General features: G+C 34.5%; 1 long non-coding RNA gene across 1 annotated transcript; it reads left to right on the top strand.

Annotated features, from left to right (window-relative positions):
* Nucleotides 1-665: 665 nt before the first annotated feature.
* On the top strand, nucleotides 666-2733 carry LOC149122261 (uncharacterized). The gene is made up of 2 exons (XR_016220555.1): nucleotides 666-895; nucleotides 1579-2733. It is a non-coding gene; the product is annotated as an uncharacterized LOC149122261 (long non-coding RNA).
* Nucleotides 2734-5016: the final 2283 nt, after the last annotated feature.

Genomic DNA, 5016 nt, shown 5'->3' with positions numbered 1-5016 from the left:
ACATTTCATAATCATCCCAAATCCATAGCTTATATTAGCATTCACTCTTGGTGCTGTGTGATCTGTGCTTGGACAAACACATGTGTAAAGACACTTACTTATCATGATAGTATCATTTAGAAAAGATTTATTTCCTTATTTTTTCATAGCCTCTATCCTTAATTGCTAATCATTACTATAGCCTTTCTCAATTACGAGTCATAGGAAGATTTAATTACAATGGAGTTTACCCATTAATTTCTTCTAGGATATCTGTAGTTTTAGATTTTTCCTTGTTTTTTTTTTTTTTCAGTTTAAAATGTGACCAAAATATGTATCTCCAATCCTATTAAATCTACCTGAAACATAGAGGACAAAGGAATCCAGGAATTCAAGTAACTTATGGTACAGTCCATTGCCCATTTAAAAATACACTTTCTTTATCAAAAGACAAAAACAAACTCTTTCTTGTATACTGCATAAAAACTAGATGCAGACTCCTGAGTTGCATTTATCTCACTGTGAAGTCCGATGATGAAGACGGAGGCACCGATGTCCACAGTCCAGTTAAATGCCGGAGTCTCACGCCAGCTCACTTCCTCCTTTCTTTTTCACTTCCCTCTCCTTGTTGAAGACTTGGGTCCCAGCCTCCTGCGTTTTAGGTATCATTTCTGCTGCATGAAGCATTATTCGACAGGGATCTGCCTCCTGTCAGCAGTGGTTGTCCTATGATTCAAGTATGCGAGACAGACCAAGCCTGGCCTAGGCCGGCTCCACAGAAACACCCATGCCACAGGTGTCAGAGTACACCAGCGAGAACTAGGTAGGGAGGTTCCTGAGTTTTTGCTTTTCCTTTTTAAGAAGAATATCTGTTTTGAACTGAACTCAGAGATGGACCTTCTTTTAATTTTTCTTGGTAAGATATGAAGTTGTTTCAACGTAATTTCCACAAAAGTTTATCTTTTCCTTACTGCTTCGTAATATCACCTTTATTGAATATTTAATTTCTTTCTCCTGGGTCTAATTTTAGATGCTTTTGCTCTGTGTCATGTTATCCATCCTTGCTATAAAACATATTTTACTGCTAGATAGAGGTCAAACTAGTCTCCCATCACTCTCACTGAAGCTTCTTGACTATTCTTGCTACTAACGTTTAATAATAACTTAATGATCAATATGATTAATTCCAGGAGGATTTTAAATAGCTGATGATATATTTGTTAGGATCAAATTAAATTTATAAATGATCATCTTTATGATGCTGAGACTTCTTATATAAGAAAACAGCATTTTTTTTTATTTGTTCAGCTCTAACTCTTGTCTTTTAGAAGTATGTGATAGTTTTCCTTATACATGTTTTACATGGTTCTTAAATTTGTCCCTAGTGTTTTTGTTTTGTTTCTATTGCAAATAGGGTCTGCTAGCATTCATCTACTAGTTAGCGATTTGTCAAAAGATTATTGATTACCAGTATAAAACGCTTTAATATATCTGAATAAAGAAGAAATTCAGAAATAATAAATATGTCCTTTAATGCATATTATTAAATTGCAACTATAGAAATTGAAAACATCCTAATTGTTATCATTTTCTAACAAGAAATGGACCAACAGCACCCAAGAAGAGGATTCCCCATGATGGTGCTACATCAAGAACATCACCTCCCAGAATCCTGACAAAGAGAACTGTAGATTATTCTCACCTGACTCTGATCTTCATTTTGATAAATATCAAAAAACAATAGAGTTGTTTAAGTTTACCTTTCTCTGGTCAAAATTATGTTTGTCAACTTAACTGATTTGGACAGATATAGTTTGTTCAGTGAATGTGCCACTCAATGGAGAATTAAAAAACTATACAGATATTTGAGTTGGATCCAGAGTTGGATATTATGAATAATGACAGGAAAAATCTTCTTGTGCATGTTATATAAATCTGTATATATTTCTGATGGTTATGTACTTTAGGAGTTAAATTTCTGGGGTATAGGACATGTGTGTATTTAATGTTAGTAATAAATTTCAAGTATTGATCAAAAGTAAATGTACTAATAAATTACAAAGATGTCACAATGTCTGAAGACATCAATTCTTATACAGACACTTGATATCTGAGAAAGAAATTAATAGCTAATATTGAATTGAATATTCATTACAAAATCATTCCATTTTATTGTCACCTGGAAGACATGAACTCTATCTCTATTCCTCATTTTATTAATGCTTATGCTCCAGGTAAAAAGATAATCAAAACTAAGATACTAAGGTGATTATATTTATGATAATATGTCATTGTATAATTTATGATATATGAAGGGACCTCAAAAAGTTTGTGGAAAACATAATTCAGAAAGTTTATCTTGGTGTAAATATGTTGATATCCATTCATTTACTGAGTTTTCAAAAAGTTCATGGAAAATGCAAATTGAGAAAAACATCTGCTTGGTTCTCAATATCAACAGGTAAATAGAAAATATGCAAAAATATGATTTGTGTTGAAATGAAATGAAGTGGGGGCCGCAGTGGATAACGCCCTGGCGTGAAGCTCCGGCATCTCATACGAGCACCGGTTCTAGTCCCAGCTACTCCTCTTCTGGATCGGCGCAGCTCCAGCCATTGTGGCCATTTGGGGAGTGAACCAGAGGATGAAAGACTTCTCTCTCTGCCTCTCTTCTCTCTGTGTAACTCTGACTTTTGAATAAATAAATAAATCTTTAAAAAAAATGAAATAAAGTAATCTCTTAAATCAAAACAATTTATTTGATTATATAATATTCTAAAAGCATAGGTTCCATTGCTAGAATTATAAATTGTCCTTACAAGTCTGGAGAGAAATTTTGCAAAATCTGTCAAAATATACAATCACAATACCCATTTATCTAAACATTTTTTGTTCTAATTTTAATCGCAAAAACAAGCCTGTATTTAAAACTTGTAGAAAATTATTGGCTACTATGGTATTTGTAATATCTAAAGACCACCAAGAAAATATTGACACAAGAAAATACTCTGTGGCCACTAAAATCAAGGTAAATTGCTATATGCCGATTTAAAAACTGTTAAATATCTTCAAATGAAGAAAGTAAGTTGCATAATAATGTATGACACACATCATACATTGTGTATATTTTATTCATATGTGTATATATAACACAAGGTAGTGCTGAGCCACTATATAGGAAAAGAGAAGATAAAAGGGTATAGGATCGAATGACAATGTTTTTACAGATTTTAATATTTTAATTTTTATTATGTTTTATTTTTCTTCATTATGGTAAAATTAAAAGTAAAAATCTTTGTTATCAATTTTTGCTAAATCTGCAAGAAAGGAGGACATATTCTCTCATATTCCTTTTTTAGATTTATTTACTTTTTTGAAAGGCAGAATTAGAGAGAGGGAGAGAGAGAGAGAAAGCTGGATCCATGCAGCTCTGGCTGTTGCGGCCATCTGGGGAGTGAACCAGCAGATGGAAGACCTCCCTCTCTGTCTCTACCTCTCTCTGTAACTCTGTCTTTCAAATTAATAAAATAAATCTTTAAAAACATTTAAAAAGAAGAAAGAAGAAAAAAATATTAAAAAAATGGATCTTAGTTACCTCTTTTGTGAATCTTATTTAGGTAGTCTAACACTTCATTTTAGAATATGAGAGAATTTGGAGTTGGCTCCATGGCTTAGCAGGTAAAGCTACTGGCTTAGCTGCTGGCATCCCACATGGGCGCTTGTTGTAGTCCCCACTGCTCCACTTCCAATCCAGCTCCTTGCTAATGCACCTGGGAAAACAAGGAGAATGGGCCAAGTGCTTGGGCCCCTGCACCCAGGTGAGGGACCTGGCAGAATCTCCTGGCTCCTGGCTTTGGATCAGCCCAAGCGGGTTTGATTCCTGGCTGCTCCACTTCTTACCCAGCCTCCTGCTAATGCGCCTGGGACAGCAGCAGAAGATGGCCCAGATACTTAGCCATCTTCCACTACTTCGCAATCACATCTGCAGGGGTCTGGATGGGAAGCAGAGCAGCCACTACTCAAATTGGTGCAACAGCAACAAGATGTCAGTATTAGAAGCAGCTTCTCAACCAACGGTACCACAACACCTGACATAATCTATAAATATTAAAAAATAAAAATTTAAAAGGTAGTCTAATAATTTTGTTACAGATCAAGCCCTTCATCTACCTGTATATATCCGTCGCTTTCATTTGTGTTGGATACAATCAATAAATTATCTTCGTCTCTTCAAGGAAGGGCAAATCATTGTTAATTGAAGTATATCATGGATCTGATAGTGTAGTAAATTACTCCTGTTGTTACATAGCTTATACATATGCTTGGAAGCCTATAAGAATGAGATCCAGAATTTGTCCAACAGGCTGCTCCTAAATAGAATGACAGGCCTGGAGTGTTGTTTTCTACATAATGAAGCTAAACTGAAATCAAAATTAATTGTAAAGTGTCATATTGCTTCTTCCATAGTCAAAACTCTTTGTACCCGCAAACTTATTTATGTAGGTTTAATGGGTTTAGTTGAAAAGGAGATGATAGAACAATTAAAGATTTCTAAAAGCACAGAAGATTTTCCCTAAAGGTATAAGGGAAACATATGCAATCTCTGGATTTGCATAAACCTTTTACAAAATGGATGAAATAGAATGTTGTTCAGGGAAAGTCATTAGCACTAGAAATTTACACACATAACGCTTAGATAAATGGGTCTATTAAAATGACAAATATGCTGTTACTAAAAGACTCATTTTGGAATCATTTTTTCTACTAGAACTATTCAAATTGCAAAATGTGTGAATTTCTCCATAGTTTCTAGCTACATAATAGTTATATCCAGGTAGCTGACTGGTACATGCCTCTTCCATTAGAAATGAGATTCTTCCCTTTCTGTCCACCTTAAATTCAACACAAAATATGTTACCGAGGAGAATTTGGACCTGATTAGAACTGACACTTCTCTGCAGACAAAGCTTCCATCAGTAGAATCAAAATCTCATGAGGTAAATAAAGCTACAAAGAACAGAACTTCAAAGAAAGAGA

This window comes from Oryctolagus cuniculus, chromosome 14 (genome assembly GCF_051225735.1).
Source record: "Oryctolagus cuniculus isolate XC-2025 breed Fujian yellow rabbit chromosome 14, ASM5122573v1, whole genome shotgun sequence".
Classification (NCBI taxonomy): Eukaryota; Metazoa; Chordata; class Mammalia; order Lagomorpha; family Leporidae; genus Oryctolagus; species Oryctolagus cuniculus.
The sequence above is the reverse complement of the archived record's forward strand: the minus strand, read 5'-3'. Positions and strand labels throughout refer to the sequence as shown.